Here is a 23,944-nt window from a genome sequence, read left to right on the forward strand (position 1 = left end):
CAGACTCTGGTTAATTCAGCTCTCTCTGAATGTGTACAAGTCCCTAAAAGAGTTAGAATAATCACCACAGTACGTGCAACAGGTTGCTTTTTATGTACATGTTGTGTGTTTCCCCAGGTGGCCTGCCCCCAGCCCCCACCTGCTCCCTCTGCCCCGGGGAGCCCGGCCCAGCCCTGGCCACCCATGGACTGCCTCAGTGCAGGCAAGGCAGACCAAGGAGCCAGCAAGGGCTCAGAGCCCTGTCTGAGCGCTGAACGGAGGTGCGTTCGCGAGTAACCCCAAGCACTGTCCACTGGTTTGTGCACTCAGCACGAAGCCGAGTTCCGGTCCTTTGTGCTGTCCTGGAGCTGCGGCCAGCCCTTAGGTCACGTTGCAGGGAGCTGTGAGGCCCTGCAGTGAAAGGCCCTATTGTAATGGGCGGTCAACAAGGCGTCCACATGGACGCCAGCAGCCTCCTGCCTCTTTACGTGCTGAGCTGTGCCTGCCCTGCATTGTATCAGTGTTAAGTGGGGAGAGGGAGTTCCTGCAAAAATAGCCCAAACAAAGAGAAATGGACACTTATCTGCCGCCCGGCCCCAGCCGGGGGCTTTTACAATGGCTTGAGAAATGTGCCTTCATTGTTTCCTTCTTCTTCCTCCTCCTCGCTGACATTTGTCCTTTCTCCCGAAAACTTCCTTTTGCAATGACCCCAGGCTCCTCCTCGTGGGAGTTCTCACCCCTTGTGTGGATAAACAAGCGAGGCAGAAAGTATTCGGATCACATGGACAAGACCAGGGCCAGCCTCTATCCCGAGCCCCCTGCTGCACGGGCACAGCTCTTGCAAGCTGATGGATTCAACAGAATGGATGTTCAGAACGCAGGTGGCTAAGGGCTGCCTGCTTAGGGACAGCAGAGCTGGACCTCGGCGTGCAAATCCAAGACCTCAGCCCAGCCGGGGGCGCCAGTGAGCCGGCCAGGGCGGCAGGGACCTGGTGTGTAGGATGACCTGAGCACTCTGCTGGACTCCAGGCTCTCTTGGGAGGACCTGGGGCTTCAGCCGAAACACAGCTCTGCCATGGCCTCCTTCCCAGTGCTGCCCAGAAGACCACAGAGGAGAGGGAGCCGGGAGAGTCCCCACACTGTCAGTACACACAGCGAGGCAGGGGGTCCCACGTCCCCGAAGGAGACACGAGAGGCAGCCCGTGTCAAGCAGGCAGACAGTGAGATCCAAGCAACGGCTGACCCTGCTGATGTCCGCAAGCTCCTCCTTTTCTCCCAGGAGCTCCCTGGTTTCAGAGCAGCTTCCGTCCAAAGGGTGGAGACCTGGCCCCCTTCAGGGTCTGCCACAAAGCCAGGCCAACTCCCTTCTGCTTCCGGGTCTTCCCTGGCAGGTGGGACGGATGCCCTCAGTGGGTCTCTAAAGCCTTTCCCTATATCCGAGATTCCACACTCAGACCAGGACTCCGGAATCAGAAGACAAAATATCCAATCCCACAATGGTCGGATATCTGTCCACAGGCAGTAGGGGACAGTGGCTCCCAAGGGAGTGGCCATGGGTGGCGTGAGTCTTATGCTGGTCCCCAGCTTAACGCCTGTGGAGTTTTCAAGCCACGGCACAGGGAAGTGGGTTCCAGTGGAGCACAGCACCGTGTCTAAGCAGAGGAGATGGGGCTGGGGTCCAATGCACTTAGGGTTCACAGGGCAGAGGACTGAAGGTGCAAGTGTTGCTCAGAGCGTCATCCTCAACGGTTCAGCTGGGCGTGGGGCAGCCCGCACATGCTGGGGGCGCGTCAAGGCTGGGGAAGGCACCATCCCCTGCCCTGGGATGGGAGGGAGCAGTCCCCAGAACGCACACAGGACAGGGACAGTCCCTGTTCCCACCAGGCAGAGCAGGAAGCTGGGTGACTCCCTGGGCACCGAGTAGAGAGCTCGCAAGGGTGCCTGGCTCAGTGCTGGAGCCCAGTGAGCCTCTGGCTCCAGCTGCTCGGGCCCCTTCCTACCTGGCACCAGCACCACTTGCAAGGACCAAAGTGTTTCCAAGTAACTCACCCAGATCCCAGAACAACACTTGAGAAGATTTTAAAAATATGAGTAAAACTGACGCAAAGCGAAACATGCAGGAAGTGATAACAAGGTGCCTCGCGATCCAACTGTTGTTGGAAACCAGTGGTGAAGAGAGGCGCTTGTCCTTTCCCAGGGGAAAACAAGTTATGTCACGAGTGGAGGCACAAGGGTCAGGCTGGCGGCCGAGGTGTCGTGAGAGACAAACCAGAGGCACGAGAATCCTTCCAGTGCTGGGAGAGACATGCAGGGGGAGCGTCTCTCCTCCAAATCCCTCGAGACCAGAAACAGCACAGATTTGGGATTTTTTTTTCGAATGTTTGCATATACCTAAATGATATAACCTGAGGACACGCCCTAGTTTCCTATGTACCTAATGCACATAGCCTGAAGTGCCATGCAATATGCACAGTGCACCTGTGTTTTGACCTTGACCCGTCACAGAGGTCAGGTGTGGAATTCTCCACTTAGTGGCATCAGATCGGTGCTCCACAAATTTCCAATTTTGGACCATCTCGGGGTTTGGATTTTCAGATGAGGGCTGCTCGACCTGGATTGTCAATATGTGACTCTAAGATTAAAAAAAAAAAATCTGTCAAAGCTAAATGCAAAAGAATGGCTTATAAAAGACACGGAAACACCGAAACATCAGTCCCCCGCAGAGCCGTCCCGTAAGGTATGGTAAAAAGGAGGCAGGAGAAAGATGATGCCGAACACACGTCTGGCTCTACTGTCGGAATGAAGAGCTCTAGAAACAGGGCTGGAGGTACTGTAAACGTGTGCAGGCTCGGGTGTGGGGTGCTTTCTGTTGCTCTGGACTTGGCTATCAGACTGCTGAGTCAGCGGCCACAGGAGCTGGAGGAGCAAGGAGGTGACACATGTGGCCCTGTCTCCACCCTCCCTTCCCAAGTCAGCAGTCAGCCGGGGAAGGAGCAAGAGAGGCAAGATGAGGGGTCCCTGGGGAGCAGGGCAGGGGTGTCTGTGTGTGTGTGTGTGCGTGTGGGTGGGTGGGTGGCTGGGTTTTCTCCTTAGTGAGGGGGTTCCAAAAAAAACCATTAATTCCCAGCTGGACATCCGATTAGGAAAAGGATCAGCTGGTTTGCTAGAACATCGTTAGCACCGGAGGAGGGGCTTGGAGCAAGTCCGGTTGCAGGGGCATCTGAACTCACCCCTTCGCCAGCGCCGGGAAGTGCATCCCTGGTAGTTCAGGTCGTTGGGCTTGTTCCATCCCCATGCAGTGATGGTTCTCGCCCGGGTTTCTCAAGGAGCTTGAGCTCCAAGGATCTGGAGGATGCATGCAGTGATGGCAGCTGGCGGGGCGCGTGGATGGCGCTGACCCTGAGTCCCCTAAAGCACTGCTCATCAACCCACACTCAGAACCTGCGAGGGTAAAGCAGGACTTTATCTGAAGTCTTAGCAGTTGCAATTAGGAGACGCAGGTTCAGATAGCTGGGGGTCAGTGGGGGGCTTACGTGTTGAGAGGGAACAGGGCAGCCTGCATGCCCGATAGATGATCACAGGAAGCATGTATAACCAGAATAGAAACGGCCATAGAACAAAAATGCCGTGACCTCTCCATGTGTGTCCAGAGCAGCTGGACACGACGTAATTGTACGGCTGTTCCAGGGTCAGAGGGTGGAGGTGGCCACGCCCATGTCCAGGCAGGGGTTACAATCGTGCATAAACCCTGTTTCCCAGGGGCCTTCTGAGCTCCGACATGTATCCCCTGGTGCAAGCCAGCCTCTGGGTGCCTTTCTCCCACACAGCCAGCCCACGTTGGCCACCGCTTCAGAGAAGGTGACAGCAGTGGCCAGTTAATGAACACCCTCTGCCCTTCCCTGCCCTATTTCACAATACACAAAGTGGGGGCAGCACGTGCCCCAGAACCAGATGTCCAGTCAGTCACGGCCCAGGTCCTAGCCCGCATGGGGCCGTGTCCCTTCTCAGTGGGCAGTGTCTCTGAACCCACCCTCAGGTCTGGGGCCATCCACAGGGGTCCTCTGGTGCTTCTCAGAGGGTGAAACCCCGGGGGGGGGGTGGTCAGCAGCAGCTGAGCTCTGCCCAGTTGAGGCCTTGGCCCTTGGTCATTTTATTTCCTTTTTTTTAACCCTGTAATACAAAACTCTGGATTTTTTTTTGTAGAATAAATTAGAACATACAAGTAAGCAAATAAATACATTAATGATTTTACCACCACACAGCCACTATTCATGTTTGCGTATTTCCATTTCAGATGTAAACAAAACGAGTTAACATCGCATACACATTCTATGGCACATTTATCTCGCTTACAACTTTGGGTTATCATAAATCAGGTGCAATGAACGCTCTGGCATTCTTTGTGCATGTTCTTTATACTTAGTGTCAAATAAGTTCCCCCAAGGAGCTTCCCCGGGGAAGATGCCCGGGTTGTGGGTCTCACAGCTGAATTTCTAGCTGGTGGTCATGGGGGAGAACTTGGGGGCAGAGCAGGGCCAGAGAAGGAGCTGGCCTCACAGAAGGCTCCAGCTTCTTCTTCTTCTTCTTTTTTTTTTTTTAAGATTTATTTATTTATTTGAAAGGCAGAGTTATAGAGAGGCAGATGCAGGGAGGGGGGTCTTCTATCTACTGTTTCACTTCCCAGATGGCCGCAACGGCCGGAGCTGTGCCCATCTGATTCCAGGAGCCTCTTCCAGCCTCCCACGTGGATGTAGGGGCCCAAAGCACTTGAACTATCTTCCACTGCTTTCCCAGGCCATAGCAGAGAGCTGGATTGGAAGTGGAGCAGCTGGGACTCGAACTGGCGCCCATATGGAATGCCGGCACTGCAGGCAGTGGCTTTACCTGCTATGCCAGCGCCGGCCCCAGAAGTTTCTTTTCCTTTGCCTCCTTTGGTTTACCTGTTTAATCCATCCTTTCCTGCTCAGGCTCCCTGCTTCTCTTTCTCCTCTCTCACCCTCTAATTCCTTTAGGAAAAAAAGATTTATTTATTTATTTGAAGGGCAGAGTTAGAGAGAGAGATAAAACGCTTCCATCTGCTGGTTTATTCCCAAAATGACCGCAATGGCTGGAGCTAGGCCTATCCAAAGCCAGGAGCCAGGAGCTTCTTCCAGGTCTCCCACTTGGGTGGCAGGGCCCAAGGACTTTGGCTATCATCTGCTGCTTTCCCAAGAGCATTAGCAAGGAGCTGGATTGGAAGCGGTGCAGCTGGGAGTTGAACCAGAGTCCATATGGGATGCCGGCATCACAGGCGGCAGCTTTACTCGCTGCGCCACTGCGCCGGCCCCATCTCGCCCTCTAATTTCTTCATCAGCTTCCCCCTTTTCCCTAGTAACTGGGGATGTCTTTCTTCCTGTGCTCAGATGCCCTGTGTTTTGGGGTCTAAAGCCCCCCTCCATTGCCGGGGCTGCCTGACTTTGTGCCAGCCTCCTGGTTGGGACTCTGTGCTGACAACGTGGCTACTGCAGCACCAGCTTCAGCCCCTCTCAGATTTGTGTACCTTGGGAAAGAGTGGCTGTCTTTTCTGGTGGCTCCCACAATTCCCTAGGGGCTCTCCGGATTAGCGTGGGTCATGTGCTTATCTTCAAACCAATGACTGCGACCTGAGAATACGATGCTCTGATTGGCCTTATCTGCGGCACTTGCTGGAGGCGTGGAGTGAGGGGCAAAGCCTCACCCAGCCATGGGAACTGAGAGTGGAGGTCGTTAGGTGGATCCTTAGCTGGGAGTCTCTGTGCTGGGACTAGTGGGAATACCCTAGGTCCCTTTGTCTCAGGTGGGTAGGGAGACACTTGCTGCTTGTGGTGGGGTAGAACATGACAGATACACTATGTAATGAATTTGCTTTTTTTTTTTTTTTTTTTTTTTTTACAGGCAGAGTTAGATAAGAGGGACAGAGAGAAAGATCTTCTTTCCATGGGTTTACCCCCAAAATGGCTGCTATGGCCAGTGCTGCGCCGATCTGAAGCCAGGAGCCAGGTACTTATCCTGGTCTCCCACGGGGTGCAGGGCCCAAGCACCTGGGCCATCCTCCACTGCACTCCCGAGCCACAGCAGAGAGCTGGACTGGAAGAGGAGCAACCGGGACAGAATCAGCACCCCAACCGGGACTAGAACCTGGGGTGCCGGCGCCGCAGTTGGAGGATTAGCCAAGTAAGCTGCGGTGCCAGCCTGAATTTGCTCTTAAACGTCATAGTTGTCAGATATACCAAAGGAGTGGCCGGAAAGAATAATACAGAAAATGTATTCCAAATGTGTATCCCCGGGACACGAATCTGAGAGCATGCATTAACTGATCTAATGCTATAGGGTTTTGGTTTTCTTCTTTAAAGAAAAATCCCTCATGTATCTTATAAACACAGGAAGCTTTTTTTTATTAAAGATTTATTTATTTATTTGAAAGGCAGAGTTATGCACAGAGAAAAGGAGAGGCAGAGAGAAAGAGAGAGAGAGAGAGAGAGAGAGAGAGGTCTTTCACCCACTGGTTCACTACCCAATTGGCCGCAACAACTGGAGCTGTGCTGATCTGAAGCCAGGAGCCAGGAGCTTCCTCCAGGTCTCCCACATGGGTGCAGGGGCCCAAGGACTTGGGCCATCCTCTACTGCTTTCCCAGGCCATAGCAGAGAGCTGGATTGGAAGTAGAGCAGGCGAGTCTTGAACCGGGACCCACATGGGATGCTGGCACTGCAGGTGGTGGCTTTACCTGCTACGCCACAGCACTGGGCCCCAGAAAGATTCTCAATGAAGGACAAAGTAGTCTTCCTTTTCACCCACAAAATATGGTGTTGTGGGGGGTCAGTGTTGTGGTGCGGCAGGTTGAGCCGTCATCTACGATGCTAGCATCTCACATCAGAACTGCAGTTCAAGTCCCAGCCACTCTGCTTCTGACCCAGCTCTGCCTAATGCTCCATGGAAAGCAGTGGAAGGTGGTTCAAGTGCTTGGGTCCCTGTCATGCATGTGGTAGATCCAGATGAAGCTCCTGGCTCCCGGCTTTGGCCTGGCCCAGCCCCGGCTGTTGCAGCCTTTTGGGGAGTGAACTGGCAGATGAAAGACACCTTTCTCTCTCTCTCTCTCTCTCTCACTCACTCTCTCTCTGCCTTTCAAATAAGTAAAGTAAATCTTAAAAAATTTTTTTTTACTATTAACTGGGAATCTTTTCAGTGCCAGGTCCCGTGCCAAGCTCTTTGTGTGCTGTTTTTATTTATTTATTTATTTATAATCCTCACAGCAATTCTGCAAGTAACGAGCACCCTTATTTCTCAGGTGAAGAGATAGCGGCTGAGAGGGGTTACAGACCATTCCCGGAGGGGCAGGCCTGGTGGCTCCCGCCAGGAGGTCAGGGCCGGGCGGCACAGCCCGGAATGTCTTCGCCTGCTAAGGAAAACCCCAACCCCTGCTGCACTTACACTGGGTCCACTTTCTGAGGGTGTTTCGTGCTCAAGGCACCCTGGCTGCTTTGGAAGCTGCAGCTTCGACTGCTCGTGGACATCTCGGTGGCTCTGGGGTGAAGGAGCAAGGACCCGAGAGAAGCGTCTGAGGCTGCCGCTGCTGCACGGACACAGCCAGTACTTGGGACTTGGGACTGCTCAGACGACTTACGGGATGGCCTTGCCCGTGTGTCCCAGCAGGCTTCCTCCCTTCTGGTGCGGCTGGGCTGCTGAGGGCCGGGGCTTCTCAAAACCCTTCTGATGCCACCTCCTGGCAAGGCCATTGGCTCAGGTGCTGAGCTGCTGAGAAAGAAACAGACTCGCAGCAGCGAAGCTCGGCGGAGCCCGCCCACTCTGTGCCTCGCCTTTGCTCTGCGGGCGGGGGCTGCCTGCCTGCTCTTCGGGTCACACCTTCCGTGCTGTCCGACTTCCTGGCAATCTGCCTCCCAAGACTTCAAGTGGGGAGGGATCGCGTGAACAGGGGCCTCTTCTGTTGCAGCAGTGAGGCGGGGAAAGTTGATGCTTGTCCCGCAGGTGAGTCACCTGGACAGAGCTGAGTCTTCCAGGGGGGATGGTTCCCCTCCAGGCGGGTGAACTCCCTGGGCAGACAAAGCCGGGCTTATAGCCCCCGCAGATAAGAATCATCGGGGCATGTTACAGGAAATCAGAGGTGGGTGACTCTGGGGTATGGAATTTGGCCTTCTTCTTTTTGGTTTGTAACTCTCAGCTGGTTATGCATGTTGCAGCAGAAAAGCCAGAGGCCCTTGGAGAAGACGGTGAGACCCATTTTTTTTGAGTGGGGTTGGGTGAGGAGGGAAGCATGGGATGTGTGTCCTTAGGAGAGACAGAAGACAGAGGAGGAGGAGGAGGCCGTCCACGGATAAAGGCAGAGACTGGGCTGCTGCTGCGGCCAGCCAAGCAATGCCTGGTGGAGGCCCAGTGTCTCAGGCCTCCCAGCCCTCCATACCCACCCCACGCCAGGCTGTAGCCAGGGAGCCAGGGTGGCCGCAGGGATTTCTGGGGGAACTCTTCCCTGGGCGCTACACCTCCCTGCTCTGGCAGACGGGCCTGGTGACAAGGGGGCCTGCGACGGAGCTGGACCGCAGGTTGCAAGGGGGAGGGCTCAGGGAGGCCAGGGGAAGGGGCTCCCGGGGGGCAGCAGCTGCGTGGGAGCTGCAGCATCCAGAGGCAGAGACCAGGGTGGCGACGGCCTGCTTTTCCTCTGAAGGCCGGCAGGTGTCGCTTCCAGAGCCCAGGGACGCAGGACTCACCGGGACGTCTCGGACGAGGCTCCCCCTGGTCTTTTCAGCCTGATGCTGCTGGACTGCCTGCTCCGTGGGCAGCTCCCACCCCCACCTCCACACCTCCCCCTCCCCAGGCCAAAGCTGGGGTTCTGTGTGAGGAATGAAGGAGGTGTAGGGGTAGGCCGACAGGGTTTCCCTCCCACCTGCTGGGTTGCCGAAGTCCCCTGTGGCCAGGGAGGCCCTGCGGAGTGCAATTTCCCAGCCCCGCCCCCTCTCAGGAGGCGCCACGTGCCTGCTGCTTCCGCACTTCCTGCCCCTCCCCTCTCTCTTCCAGGCCCGTTACTGCGGGCGTCCCTAGCTGGAGCCCTGTTTTTTGTCCCTTCGATATCCCAGTGCCCGTCCATCGCACGCAAGGTGCATCCGAGATGCCTCGGCCACCCCGCAGTGTCCTTTGTGGCCTGGCCCCCTGGCCCCTCCACCCTCTGCACACACCTTCCTCTGCCACGTCTGGCCGGTGGTTCCTGCCTCCAGAGCCTTGCCCTGCAGCTCCTTCACCCACTCGCCAGTGCGCTGCAGGCCCTGGGCGCCCAGCCCTCCTGCTCTCTCCATGAAGCCTTTCCACCTATCCCGGGCCGCAGAGTCCTCGCCATGACGGTTTCCTGGACCGCAGTGCTGTCACTGGTGCCTACTCACCCTTCACCTGAGTGAGCCTGCCGGCCAGGAGTCTTCCAGAGGTCCGTGCCTTGTGTGTATTATGAAAAAAACTATGGATAGATTTCAATTTTTTTTGCACCAAAAATAACATCTTTTCTTTTTAAAGATTTATTTTATTTATTTGAAAAACAGATTTACAAAGAGAAGTAGAGACACAGAGAGAGGTCTTCCCATCTGCTGGTTCACTCCCCAGTGGCTGCAACGGCCGGAGCTGCGCTGATCCGAAGCCAGGAGCCAGGAGCTTCTTCCGGGTCTCCCACGTGGGTGCAGGGGCCCAAGGACTTGGGCCATCTTCTACTGCTTTCCCAGGCCATAGCAGAGAGCTGGATCGGAAGTGGAGCAGCCAGGACTCGAACTGGCTCCCACATGGGATGCCAGGGCTTCAGGCCAGGGCTTTAACCTGCTGTACCACAGCACCAGCCCCAATAACTTATCTTTTAATTCCATTTTCCACACACTTTTTGAAATACCCTGTATGCACTCATTCTTCTTCCCCTCTCCTCCGCCCCCTTTTTCCTCTTCCCTTCCCCTTCTCCCTCCCTCCTTTCTTCCTCTCTCTCTGTCTCTCCTTTCCAGAAAAAACACCTTTGTACCTATTTATACACCAGTCCTCAGAATATAAAAAGGAATACAACCTAGTTCTTGCCTTCTAGAAGCTTCCAGGTTTCTTGTGTGTGTGTGTGTGCCACCTGCGGCTCTTCCAGATTGCTCTCTGCCCTGCGTGGGCCCTGAGGGGCTGACCTACCTGGTGCCAACCGCAGGCCCCTTGCCCTCTGGCTCCTGATGGCAGGAGAGTCTTGGTCAGCAGCTGCAGGGCGTGGATTCCTGGGCCCCAGGCCAGCTGCATCATGGGACCTTGTTCTCTGGATCTGGTGACTGTTCGTCCCCTTCGCCGTCAGGCTAGGGTGCTAACTGTGCGCAGGGCTACGGGCAGTTCTGCGGCTTCCCTACAGTGCGCCCACACCTTTGCACACACAAGCCCTGCACTGAATTCCATGTATTCGCATGTGCCATCTGCTCCCTGCCCAGCACCCCGCTACAGGCAGGGGACAGCCTCCCCCAGGGAGAGGCCTGAGGACAGAGTGACACAGCACTTGGGGCAGGAGAGATGGGCACACCCTTTATAGCTTCCATACACGGGGCCAGTCCTATGCACACAGCCCAATGACTGATTCTGCTTTTATTTCTATAAAAGAAATGTCACTTTATTTATTTATTTATTTATTAAGATTTTATTTATTTATTTGACAGGCAGAGTTATAGAGAGATGGAGAGACAGAGAGGCCTTCCATCTGCTGGCTCACTCCCCAAATGGCCACGATGGTCGGATCTGTGCCGATCTGAAACCAGGAGTCAGGAGCTTCTTCTGGGTTTCCCACGTGGGTGCAGGGGCCCAAGCACTTGGGCCATCTTCCACTGCTTTCCCAGGCTATCATCAGGGAGCTAGATTGGAAGAGGAACAGCTGGAACATGAACCGCTGCCCAGATGGGATGCCAGCGCCCAAGCAGAGGCTTAACATACTACCCCATCATGCTGGCTCCAGAAACACCACTCTTAAAAAACTGCACCCATAGCCCACCTCACTTCCCACGTGCATTTCATCACTGCAAGCTTCCCAAAGTAGTTAAAATGTTTTTAAGAGTCTGCTGTCCTGAAGAGCTTGTGACAGAGACCACTAACTGCACCCTGTGGGGTTCCACCCCAGTGGGTGGTGTAGGGTGGCAGCCACCCCAGGAGGGGCTCATTTGTTGCATGGGGAGTGAAGGCTGCTGTCATGAAGCAGCCATCCGCGCGAAATAGATACAACCCAACCTGACTCTGAGACACCCTGTTCTAGCCACGGCTAAGCTCTCTCCTCTTAAGAGGTGTGCAGGATACATTCCTACAGACTTACTTCTAAGGGTACAGTTAAAAACTTGCCATGGGACACCAAATCCCATCAAACTGGTTGGTAAAAATGCCATCTTAAGTATTAAAGTGATCATCTTAAGTGTTAAAGTGAACATATAGATAGGATTAAGTGTTAAAGGGGTCATATAAACAAGGTCAAGTGTCTGATAGTAATAGATAGATAGAATTAAAAAGGGGAGAATGTTCCAACATGGGCAGCAGTCTACACAGCAGACTCAGAATGACAATCTATTTAAATAGCACTCAGACCTCAGAATCAGCCCTTAAGGCATTCTGGTCTGGCTGAAAAGCCCACGGGAGCATTTCAGGGATGTAAAGCCAGGGCACTGTAGCAAAAAAAATGTCCTATATGAAGGATCTCTGTGAGTGAGACCCCAGCAGAAAGAAGTGACCATCAAAGAAGGAGGTACTTTGCTCTGAAGGGAGGAGAGAACTTCCACTTTGCTTATGGCCTTGTCTAAATATGGATGGATTTTGTGGATTCAAAAGGCTTCCATAGCCTAGACAGCTCATGTCAAGAGCCTTGGGTAGTCACTGATGTCATACATAAGAGTGTTAATTGTTAAATTAATAACAGAAGTCACTGTGCACTAACTCCCCTCTGTCCTCAAAGAGTTGTATTATGAAAATTAACTGTAAAACTTGTTCTCAGTTTGTGTATGTGTGCAAGTTGTTGAAATCTTTACTTAGTATAGAGTTGTTCTTCTGTGTATAAAGTTAATTGAAAATGAATCTTAGTGGGGAATAGGACTGGGAATGGGGAAGGGAGGAGGAGGTGGATTGGGAGTGGGGGTGGGAGGGTGGGTATGGTGGGAAGAATCTCTATATTCCTAAAGTTGTACTTATGAAATTTATACTTCTTAAATAAAAGGTCTCTCTGGGGAAAAAAAAAAAAGATGTACAGGAGAAGGCTGTTAGTCGGAGTCGGAGGGAGAGATCTTGCTTGGGGCAGGATGGAGCCCAGGTCAGTCTAGAGGGTTCTACAGATTCGCCTTGCCCAACCCTACCCCCATGCTAGCTGTTCCATGGCAGAATTCAGCATGCAGAGGGTTGCCTTGGACGAGGGGCCATGAGCCTGGGGGGTCCTGGGCATGCTTCTTGGGGGTAGCACAGGGTTGAGTGGTCTGTGGATGCTTTATTGCCCCGTTGAGCAGCGACTAAAGTTTGCTTAGCTGGAGTGGACATGTCCGAGAGGCAGATCTTTCTCAGCCCCCATTAACATACAGCCTCGCTCCACAACTGGCTTTAATTACTGCGTGGAGAGAAAGGCATTTTCTCATAAAGCCGCGCTGTTTCCGTGCCTGGCTCGGCCGTGACAAAGACCAGCCTGTGCGTTGTGTTGGGTTGTTTTCTTTCCAAGGCGTCCCCTGGCACTGCCAGGCCCTGAGCTGCTGGGATCAGTTATGCGGGGGTTGGGGCCTGGGGGATGGGGGACGGCTTGGCTGTTTGGTCCAGCCTTGATGACGGTGGGGTGCACGGCTCAATCCCGTGGCTGTGCCCAGCCCAGGTGCCCCTGAGGAGCTGGCAGTCCGCACTCCTGCCGGATTATCACACTGCTAACGCGAGACATTGAAATCACGATATTGCATTTATTTAGCTACTTACATGTGTGCAATCTTGTTAACTGAAAGAGGTGTTTATCTCTGGTCCACCCTGTCGTGGACCGATGTGGCGTGTGCTGGCAAGGACCAGAAAGACATGGGTCCCAAGGCAGGAGAGAAGCGCTTGCCTGTCGCTCACCAGCTCAAGCTTCCTGTGGGAGCTCGATTCCTTGGTGGGGAGTCTGGGGCGCTCGGCCCAGCGTGGACGTGTGTATGCCCACGCTCAGGCCACTGTGGCAGCCCTGGGTTGGTGCCCTCTCCGTTCCAGATTTGCCTGTGTCGTGATTCACTCTGCCATGGTGGGCTGGAGCCTTCCAGGAGTTTCTCCTTGGCCAGCTGGGGCAGGCTAAGTCTTGTTGGTAGAGGGTCCTGGAGGGTCCCTGGCAGGGGAAGAGGCTCCTCTTCTTCCTCGTTCCCGTGGGCTTTTTGCTTCAGCTGGCTCCTGCAGTATGTCTAGCCGCGGGCAGCGTCCGGCGGTCAGCAGCATGTGGTGCCTTCCTGCAGGCAGCTGCCCTGGCACGCCCCTAAGAATGACCCCTGCTACACCCGCAGGAAGCTCTGCTGAGGAATGCCCAAAGCCGGCACCTCCCCGGGCATCCCCTGGCATGACTTAGTGATGAAGGGCTTTCTCAGCGCTTGAGAGAGCAGTGTCACCAGTGGGGGGCGCTCGCTGAGCTCTCCCGAGAGCCCCTGCCTACACCTGCGGCCACCAGGTCTGCTCTCAGCCCGGGAAGAAGGAGGTGGCTTCATCTCTGAATGTCCTGCTCAGCCCTGGGGCCCGCCGCCCTCTACACCCGTGATTCCTGCATTCTCTAGAGCTCCCTTCACCACTTCTAGCCAATCCCCTGCTCGTTCTTTACGGCTAACTGCCCCATGGGAATTGCTGCTGGCTCTGTCTCCTGTTCAGATTCAAATATGGTCACCATTGAAAAAATTCTTTTTTAGATTTAAAAAAAAATTTATTTGAAAGACAGATTTACAATGAGAGGTAGAGACACAGAGAGAAATCTTCTACCCACTGGTTCACTCCCCAGAGGGCCACAATGGCCAGAGCTGGGCTGATCCAAACCAGGAGCCAGGAGCTTCCTCTGGATCTCCCATGCAGGTGCAGGGGCCAAGCACTTGGGCCATCTTCTACTGCTTTCCCAGGCCACAGCAGAGAGCTGGATCGGAAGAGGAGCGGCCGGGACTAGAACCAGCGCCCATATGGGATGCCGGCGCTGCAGGCAGCGGCTTTATCTGCTACACCACAGTGCCGGCCCTCTTTCACACTTCTTAGCTTCATATCTGCACGATTGTCACAAAGCTGTGATCCTGTGCGTGAGTCTCTGCTCTGTGTTTGTGAGTTGGCATTTACATCAGCAGTTCAATAGCCTTCTAACCAACAGGGAGCTGCTGCACGCAGTCCTTGCGCTTATCATCTGTCATGGAAAGGTAGTAGCCAATTTCCCTCATTGGCTAACATGGGCTAAGCTGGGCTCGGTTCGTGCTTGTCCATGGCACAAAAGGCACAGCTTTAAATATCCGTTTCAGCTGCATCGACCTCACCTAATCGTCCCTCTTGCCTCTCTCTTTCTCACTTCTCTGACAGCTGGGCTCACACACGTTCCTGCTGACAGACAAGAGATGGCAGGAAAACGGGTAAGAAGTCCCAGGGAGTCTGCAGAAGACAGAGGGTGGGGATTTTTACTGAGCCAAAGGCTTCCGGAAGCAGCAAGTCCGGGAGATGAGGCTGGGAGCTCCTGCCAGGAACAGAACCCGTGTTGGAGACGGAAGGCAGCGGGGAGAATTGGTGGGCGCAGAGCAGGCGTGAGCTGGGGAGCCAGGTCCCGCCAGGCAGCAAGACTGTCGTTCCCCGGCCGCTCACGTTGTAACCTCTGACTAACGCCTTAGTCACACGGAGCACGTGGAAGCCGCACAATATATCCTAGAAAACAGTGGCGTTCTCAAGAAAAGCCTCAAAGGCAGACAATGCTTGAAGTAATCGAGAGTGGGAAGCACACTGTGATGACTGCTCTCTGGCATTTGAAACCAGCAATAACTCAGTTGTTTCCTGAATTCCCAGGGTCAGAGGGTGCGAAAAGAGCTCTTTGTTGCGCCACTCACCGGAGGTTAAGCTCGCATTCAAGTCTGGTTTTCTGATAAGATGCCCGGGAAGAAGCTCAAGCATAGCTCCCTGCATAGTGTTCGCTCTCTCGTCCAGACCGAAGTGCTCTCCTGGGAATCTTCTGTTTCTTTGCTCATTCTTCCAGGAAGACTGGCAGCACGCGCAGAGACACCATTCCACGCTACCTGGGCCACGTCGCTGCACAGTCGGCGTCATGGTCCTCGAGTGCATCTTTTCTCCCACTTGTTGCCTTTAAGAGCTGTTTGTGTTTAGCCGTCTGCAGTTCATTACAAGGCGTCTGGGTGTAGGTTTTTAATAACCTCCATCCTCCATGCATGTGTTGTGCTTTCTTTTCTTTTTTTTTTAATAACAATTTATTTCATTTATTTGAAAGAGTTACAGAGAGGGAGACACATGCACATGCATACACACACACACACACATAGACCTTCCATGTGCTGGTGCACTTCCCAAATGGCCACAACAGCTGGAGCTGGGCCAGGTTGAAGCCAGGAGCCGGGAGCTTCTTCCAGATCTCTCATGTGGGTACATGGACCCAAACACTTGGACAAGCTTCTACTGCCATCTCAGGCACATTAGCAGGGAGCTGGATTAGAAGTGGAGCAGCCAGGACTTGAACCGGCATCCATGTGGGATCCTGGCATCACAGATGGCAGCTTTATCTGCTATGCCACAGCGCCAGCCCCATGTGATGTGCTTTCTATGTCTTGGGACTCATCTCTCTAATCAGTTCATTTTGCTTTTTGAACCCCACCTTTTCACCTATTTACTCCTTTCTGGGGCTACCATCCTAGGTGTATCAACCCTTTCCTGCATGTCTCGACTCTTTCATATGTATTTTCTATCATCCTGCCTCTCTGTGCTGTTTTCTGGGTAATTTCTTCTCTTTTCAACTCTTTCATTTACTAATTCCACTGCTGGGTTTTTCATTTCAACAATATATTTTTCATTTCTGAATGCTTTGCTTGGCTCTTTTCCAAGTCTGCTTCATTCCGTAGTCTCTCAGTACTGCCACAAATTGTGAGTCCATCTTTTTTTTTTTTCTTTGCAGCTGATAATTCCAGCATGAGAATCCTGGGAGGATCGTTCCTGGTTCGTTGTCCTGCTCTCTGCTTCTTCTCTTGCTGCTTGGTGATCTCTGATTCCTAAGTCATTTTGCTTGTTCTGGGGGAGTCCCGCAGGCCTGAACCGAAGGTGCTTACTCCAGAGATTTTTCACTTGCTTCTTCCAGGAGCCGGAGGGTTGCTGTAGTCCTTTTCAAGGGCCAGGGTGCAAAGCGGGAGACTTGACTTTGGCTTCTACACTTCACAGGGGCCTGGGGCTTTGTGGCGGGTTTGTGCAGCACTTACCTCCTCCAACTTGGGTTTCAAATCACTGCTCTTGTTTTCTTTCTAAAAGCTTTAATTATGTGAGGCAGAGACAAACAGACTGACAGACCGACAGAGCTCCTATCCTCTGATTCACTCCCCAGATGTCTGCAACAGCCAGGGCTGGGCCAAGATGAAGCCAGGAGCTGGGGACTCCATCTGGGTCTCCCATATGGATGGCAGGGACTCAGAGACTTGAGCCATCACCTGCTGCTTCCCAGGGGACACATTAGCAGGAAGCTGGAATTACGGGCAGAGCCGGGCCTGGGCCCCAGGCACTGTGATATGGGATGCAGGCGTCTGAGTGGTATCTTAGCACGAGGCCGAAGGACCGCCTGCTTTTGTTTCCCTGGTTGGACTCTGGAGGGTTCCTTGGAAACCATGCTGCCTCTGGGAGCCAGTAGGATTCTAGCAGGACAACGTCCAGAGCACAGGCTGTGACGCAGGAGTTGGGAGTGACGTCACGAGTTCATGGTGTCTGAGATGGAAGGAGCTGTAGCCTGCTCTTCAATACTTGAAGAAAGACAAAGCCATGGTGCAGGAAACAAGAGATCATGTCTTTTTTTTTTTTTTTTTTTTCCAGGCAGAGTTAGACAGTGAGAGAGAGAGACAGAGAGAAAGGTCTTCCTTCTGTTGGTTCACCCTCGAAGTGACCGCTGCGGCCGGCACTGCGCTGATTTGAAGCCAGGAGCCAGGTGCTTCCTCCTGGTCTCCCACATGGGTGCAGGGCCCAAGGACTTGGGCCATCCTCCACTGCACTCCCAGGCCACAGCAGAGAGCTGGACTGGAAGAGGAACAACCGGGACAGAATCTGGCGCCCCGACCGGGACTAGAACCCAGTGTGCCAGCGCCCAGGTGGAGGATTAGCCTAGTGAGCTGCGGCGCCGGCCTTCAAGAGATCTTTTCAACGCTCTTCCTGTGTGTCTGTCTCCCTAACTATACCTATAGATCTATATCTTCATATATAATTAAAAAGTTAGAGAGGCGAAGATCTAGATGGGTGTAAGATTTCCTTTAAGGGGCTGGAGCTGGTACTCAGAGTGGAGGAGGCAGCAGCAGCAGCAGGATCACTGGGAGAGGATGAGCAAGGCTCATTCCCGAGTCTGTTTACAGAAGGGGCCTCGCCTCGCTGTGTCTTCCCCGCTGCTGGCTTCATAATTGCTGGACGTAGCTAGTAATTTCTCATCTGAACATCCATCTTGAAAGGCCCCTATAATTTTCTTATTTCCAAGATGGGCAGTCAAGGAGTCCGCTTGGTCTTATCATCTGGTGGCTTTTCGGAGTGGACAATGCGTGGACCGTGTGACTCGATCTTGTGCAGATCCCTGTAGCTAAGGGGCTGGAGTCAGACAACCAGATCTCGGAGACACGTCTCCGGCTTCTGCGGGCCAAGCCATGGTTTTGTCCCTTCCATGTCCACTCACTGGGGGTAGGGATGGTGTTGAGGGCGCCGACTTCTGTTTCCAAGTCTGAGGTCCCTGCTCACGCATGAGCACCTCTGCCTGGTGTGGGGGCGTCTGCCCGGCCCAGCCCCTCTGCGGCCTTGCACTGCTCCGCAGGGCTTTGCAGCCCACTCAGTTCTCCGGCGGAAAACTGCCCAACGCCAGGCTGAATTCTGGGGGTGGAAATTAGTTGTTGAACCAAATCTGGGCTCCCAAGAAAAACCACGTTTTACAGAGCACGTTTTTTCTTTTATTGGTTTTTGCTCTAAAAAGCAAAGGCCCGAGAACAGCTGCTGGCTGTTTATACAGTCTTTTTGGCTGAAGTGTTAGACCATAGGTGTTTTCTTCTCCACTTAGAATGGCACGTATTCCTACCCAGGCAGCATAAGCCCTCCGCCCACATGGTCACCAGTACTAGTGTGCGCCTCTTCCCTCTTCTTAGGTCTCTGCGGGAGATCGAAGTGTTGTTTTGCTTTTCCTATTCTTTCTTTCTTTTCCAATCCCTAAATATCCCCAACAACCAGGGCTGGGCCAGGCCACAGCAAGGAGCCTAGAATTCCACTGGGTCTCCCACGTGGGTGGTAGGGACCCAAGTCCTGAGGCCATCATCTGCTGCCTCCCAGGGTGCCCAGTAGCAGGAGACTGGAATTGGGCGGAGGTGGGACTTGAACCCGGCACTCTGATAGGGGATGTGACATGTTAACTGCTGTGCCAAACGCCCACTCGCAGTTTCTGACTGGTGGTCTTGAACTCAGGCTTTGGTCTCTGAAAGTAGATGGCTAGGATGGGTCAGCATGCTGCTGCTCACCTCTGGGGCCGCCTCGGCGTGGGTATTCACATGAGACGTTCCAGTGGAAGCTTCCGGAGGTGCCAGTTGGTCTGTCCGTCTGGATCGCAGGAGGGAAAGTGGCTATGGGCTGGCGTGCTCCCTGCTCTGATGCTGATCTGGAATTCGGAAGCTCGTTCCTGCCGCACCTCACCTCCGCGGACATGCTCTGAGCACATCACCATTCATCACCACCCTCAAGGTCAGGTTCAGACTGTCTCTTCTGAATCTCTCGTAACCTGTGACTCATGTGTTAGTCATCCAAGCACGTGCAAACTCCACCATAGAGGCTAGGAAAACACTGCAGTCTGCGGCAAGATCAGCAGGGCTTAGGCAAGCCTTGGAGACGGCGGAAACCCACTGCCTCGCCTGCGCCAGGGAGCAGCCCAAATGCTTCCCACACCCGCGGACCGTGTGTTACCATAGCAATTCCTACCCCATGAGACAATGGTGACAACACCGCGCTACATGTTATTTCAGGTTTTCTTGGGAGTTTATTTGCCTGCAAAATGACTCCCTTTCATCGAAAGTTTATCTTCTTTTAGGTCATCAGCTTGTCTTGATTTCTAGGTGGGGGAATGGTCTGACCTTTAATTTTGGAAAGGGCAGCTCCTTGTACCTCAGTTAGAAGAGACAGCTGCTGGCTGCATCTCCCTGATTCTTCAGACATGCAAATCCTGCCCAAGGAATAGCAGGTTCCTTCATCCGTCACCCCAAGGGCCAGGACACCTCTAAGTCAGTCTCCAGAACGTGGGGATTCTTGCAAGGTGATGCCAGAGAAGCACTGTGGGCTTGCTCAAAGCAAGATAAGCCTCGGTGGCCGATAACCTGTGTAGCCACCCCTGTGAAGTGACATCACCACCTGTCATAGTCACGGTGTCACCTCCGATCCCCCAAGCTCCCAGAGGTCCTCCCCAATCTTAGTCTTTTGTCATGTGTCATTGAACAAACTTTGGTTGAACTTAGTAAAAGAACATGATTTTTTTTCTTTTAAAATAACGGATCCAAATTAGATGATTAGAAAAAGTTCCTTCCCATGTGTGAACACAAGACAGTACGTTGTATGACACTATTTGCAAAGTACATTTTTGTGGTAAAATAATATCTTCCTTTGGGAGATAAGGGTTTGGGCCCACTCAAGATTCCAAGAAGTCATGCAGCAAAGGAATTTCACGCAACTCTGTTCTCACAGGGTTTTTCTTCGCCTCTCTGCATCCGGCCAGTGGGAAAAACTGGTCTGGAAACCTGTGTTGAGGTTTGTCAATCACCATTTCCAGGCTTGGTCCTTTTGAGATCCCGGGCCCAGGAACCACTGGAGATCCCATCCCACTGCGGCCATCTCTGTCCTGGTCCTCGTGTCAGGAGCCACTGCCCACTGGCCCTCATGCCTTCTGTCTCCTCTCCACGACCCCCTCACCCGCCCCTCTGCCTGCAGGGGCAGCTTCTGTGTGGTGGTTCACTTCCTATTTCGTGATGAACACATGTGTGTTCCAGTGGGGGGCTGGTAGGCGTGGGCAGAGCCATATGGTGTGAAGGATATGTGGCAGGACGGCCCCCCTTACGGGGGGTAGCTGTTGCCCAAACGTAAGGGGCAGGACATTTGCCTGAACCTGCATTAAGGCTGGTGTGGAACGTGGGACACATATGACTTTGTTAAGGGAGACTGGGGGACAGTGACCTGGACAAGTGCATTGCATCACAAAAGCACGGCACATGCATCTGAACCCAGTGATTGGCAGCCTGGTCCTCCCCGTGTCTCACCCTTTAGGTACCTGGGGTGGGGTGGCAGGCTTGTCTTGAGCAGGGGCTGCATATCCTTGCCAGTAGGTCTTCTCAAAGGACAGCGGGTTGGTTCTGGCTGCTGTAACAGAACACCAGAGACCAGGCAGCACATAAACAGAAATGTCCTCCCCAGCGTGGGCGTTGGGCACAGCAGCTGACATGCTGCCTGGGATGCTGCATCAGAGTACCCGAGTTCAAGACCCAGCTCCACTCCCAATTCCAGCTTCCTGCTAGTGTGCAGCCTGGGGAGTGCTGGCTCAGGTACTTGGGTTCCTGCTACCCACATGGGAGACCAGGACTGAGTTCCAGTTCCAGGCTTCAGCTTGCCACAGCACGGGCTGTTGTTTGCATTTGGGGAGTGAACCAGCAGATGGGAGATATTGCTGTCTCCCTCCAATAAATAACTAGAAATAATTAAATAATAAAAAATGTATTTATCATGGTTCCGGATCCCGGGCAATCTGTGAGCAAGGTGCCCGCAGTTTCGATGTCTGGTGAGGGCCCTCTGTGTGGGAGACAGCCAGCTTTTCTGTGCCAACTCACACGGCATGAAGGGGTCTCCCTGAAGCCTCTTTGATGAGGGCACAGATCCCATTCATGAGGGATCTGCCCTGGTGATCCACTCTCCAAAGTCCCTGCCTCCTAATGCGACATCACCTTGGGGTTAGGATTTCAATACATGACCTTGGAGGCTGGAGGGGCACAGACATTCAGACCATAGATGGGTTGATTCGTTTGTCAATGAGATCAGACTGGATGTCTCACCGTTGGCACACACACCATGGATTACGCTGGCACCGGGCACCAGGTTTATTTGGCCAAATGCATGCTCCCAGACGCTAGCCATGTGCACACTTTGCGAGGAGACAGACAAAAGCTAGAAACTGCTTGCCCAACAATCATTAGTTTTATAGCTGAGTAAGTTATGAATAATCGTGCTTCCAGCGATTTCATTACCAATCTGCCCCCAGCAGCAAGATGAAGCTGATAACATGTTTATGGGCTAGTAAAGTTTTTTTCTACTAATTTGCAAGGCTATAATAAAACCCATGAACTTGATGGCCTGCAGGAAACATAGCGAGAACTAGGAATGCAGAGTAATTTGGAGCTTGAGGGCGTCTTCAGGCCGTGCAGGAAATGACTCTCAGAGAGCAGATGAATCACAGGATTTTAAACAGAAAATAATGATGCTCACTTTAAACTTAACCAGCTATAGCCTGAGGGAAAATGTTTAAATTGTGGCGATTTCCTGCTTTCAATTATTCTTGATTTATGGGATAAAATTATTTCAAGTATGTAAAAATAATATACAAATAAAAAACAACCACTGGAACACAGTGCATTCTGTAATGTATTGTTAACTTTATTTTTTAAAGATTTATTTATTTTATTTGAAAGGCAGAGCTACAGAGGAGAGGGGAGGGAGGGAGGAAGAGAGAGAGAGAGAGAGAGATCTTCCACCTGCTGGCTCACTCCCCCAATGGGCCAGGCCAAAATCAGGAACCAGAAGCTTCTCCCAGGTCTCCCACGTGGGTGTAGGGGTCCAAGCACTTGGGCCAACCTCTGCTGCTTTCTGGGCCGTTAGCAGGGAGCTGGATCGGAAGTGGAGCAGCCGGGACTCAAACCTGTGCCCATATGGGATGCTGGCACTGCAGGCGGTGGCTTTACCTGCTATGTTACAGCGTAGGCCCAGATATTAACTTTTATTTGTTACACAGTGTTCATCCACAGTCACATTGTGCCCTCTGGTGGCAGAAGTGTTATTACACTTAGAAGACACGCCCTGGTATATTTTATTTAGACATCAATCAGCTTTGTTTTGGGAGAGTTTGTTCAAGTGGAAAGATGGTTTGCAGAGGGGAGTTGGTGAAAATTATTGCCAAGGTACCTTAAAGGATGCAATCTTGGGGGAGGGCTATCCTGAAATGGGAACAAACACCGAAAGGAGTCCTGATGTTTTAAAAAGACGCAAAGAGAAAGCAGCCAGGGTTACAGAGAGGCAGAGGGAAAGAGAGAGAGGGAGAGAGAGAGAGAGAGAGAGAGAGAGAGAGAGAGAGATCTTCTATGCACTGGTTCAGTCCCAAAATGGCTGCAATGGCTGGAGCTGCACTGATTCGAACCCAGGAGCCGGGAGCTTCTTGTGGGCATCCCATGTGGGTTCAGGAACCCAAGGACTTGGACCATCTTCTACTGCTTTCCCAGGCCATAGCAGAGAGCTGGATTGGAAGTGGAGCAGCTGGGACTCAAACCGGTGCCTATATGGGACCGGCACTGCAGGCAGCAGCTTTACCTACTATGCCACAGTGCAAGCCCCATAAAGTGAAGTTTTAAAAATAAATTATATAATGTTTAATACATAGTTATATACATAAACATTTTTACAAGAATGGGATCGTGATATTCATACTCTTTTTAAAAATAAACATTGGGGCTGGTGCTGTGGTATAGCTGGAAAAACCACCGCCTGCAGCGCCAGCATCCCATATGGGCACCAGTTCGAGTCCCAGCTGCTCCACTTCTGATCCAGCTTTCTGCTATGGCCTAGGAAAGCAGTAGAAGATGGCCAGGTCCTTGGGCCTCTGCACCCACATTGGGAGACCTGGAGAAAGCTCCTGGCCCCTGGCTTCGGATCGGCGCAGCTCTAGCCATTGTGGCCATTTGGGGAGTGAACCAGCGGATGGAAGACCTCTCTCTCCCTCTCTCTGCCTCTGCCTCTGCCTCTCTGTAACTCTGCTTTTCAAACAAATAAATAAATCTTAAAAAAAAAAAAGAGTTAAAGAAGCTCCCAATGATGGGGCCGGAACAGCCAAGAGAAGGAAGAGAACAAGAACCAAGGTGGCTGACACCGGAGGGTGAGCAGCTCCGGGGAGGTCAGTGCTGTGGGATCTGTCTGGGGCCATGCCAAGACGGAGTGTCCGTCAGACCTCCTGGTGAGACACCAAGAATTTGGAGTTGAGAGAAAAGCTCCGTGCTGGAGACACCAATTTGGGCGTCAGTGGTTGGAGGGTTGTATTTCAAGCTCATGAGAAAATGGAGAGACGAGGTGCCGTTTCTCTGGATGCACTGCACCACGCACAGCGCAGGGCGATCCAGCAGAGAGACACTGAGAAGGCGCAGCCAGCGAGACAGAGGGAAACCAGCGGAGTATGGAGTCCTGGTTGCCAGGGAAAGGAAGTGAGCTGGTTTGCTAAATGCTGCGGATGGGTCAGAGACAGACTTCCATAGGACTGTAGGAACAGGCAAAGGGGAGCTCACGGGCACGAGCCCGAGTGGAGTGGTCTTGAGAGAGAAGGGGAGAAGGAGTAGAGACGGTGATTACAATTACAACTCGTTTGGGGGGTTTTGCTTCCAAAGCGAGTGGGAAAAAAATGGATGGTGGCTTGAAGGGATACGGGATGAAGCAAGGGCACTAAGATATCATCGTGTCCTTGTATGCTGCTGGGGATCCAAGCAGGACTTGTTGGGGGGCGGGTGGGTGAAG

At 52.9% G+C, this 23,944-nt stretch overlaps 3 long non-coding RNA genes across 3 annotated transcripts; 2 read left to right on the top strand and 1 right to left on the bottom strand.

Moving 5' to 3' along the window:
* The first annotated feature begins 7,878 nt into the window (after positions 1-7,878).
* On the top strand, positions 7,879-15,361 carry LOC138849620 (uncharacterized). Its single transcript, XR_011388590.1, has 3 exons — positions 7,879-7,981; positions 14,510-14,559; positions 14,984-15,361. It is a non-coding gene; the product is annotated as an uncharacterized lncRNA (long non-coding RNA).
* On the top strand, positions 9,085-10,057 carry LOC138849621 (uncharacterized). Its single transcript, XR_011388591.1, has 2 exons — positions 9,085-9,425; positions 9,538-10,057. It is a non-coding gene; the product is annotated as an uncharacterized lncRNA (long non-coding RNA).
* LOC138849619 (uncharacterized) lies at positions 9,498-10,345 on the bottom strand. The gene is made up of 2 exons (XR_011388589.1): positions 10,151-10,345; positions 9,498-9,808 (listed from the first exon to the last, which is right to left on the bottom strand). It is a non-coding gene; the product is annotated as an uncharacterized lncRNA (long non-coding RNA).
* Positions 15,362-23,944: the final 8,583 nt, after the last annotated feature.

Source organism: Oryctolagus cuniculus, chromosome 5 (genome assembly GCF_964237555.1).
Source record: "Oryctolagus cuniculus chromosome 5, mOryCun1.1, whole genome shotgun sequence".
NCBI classification, from domain to species: domain Eukaryota; kingdom Metazoa; phylum Chordata; class Mammalia; order Lagomorpha; family Leporidae; genus Oryctolagus; species Oryctolagus cuniculus.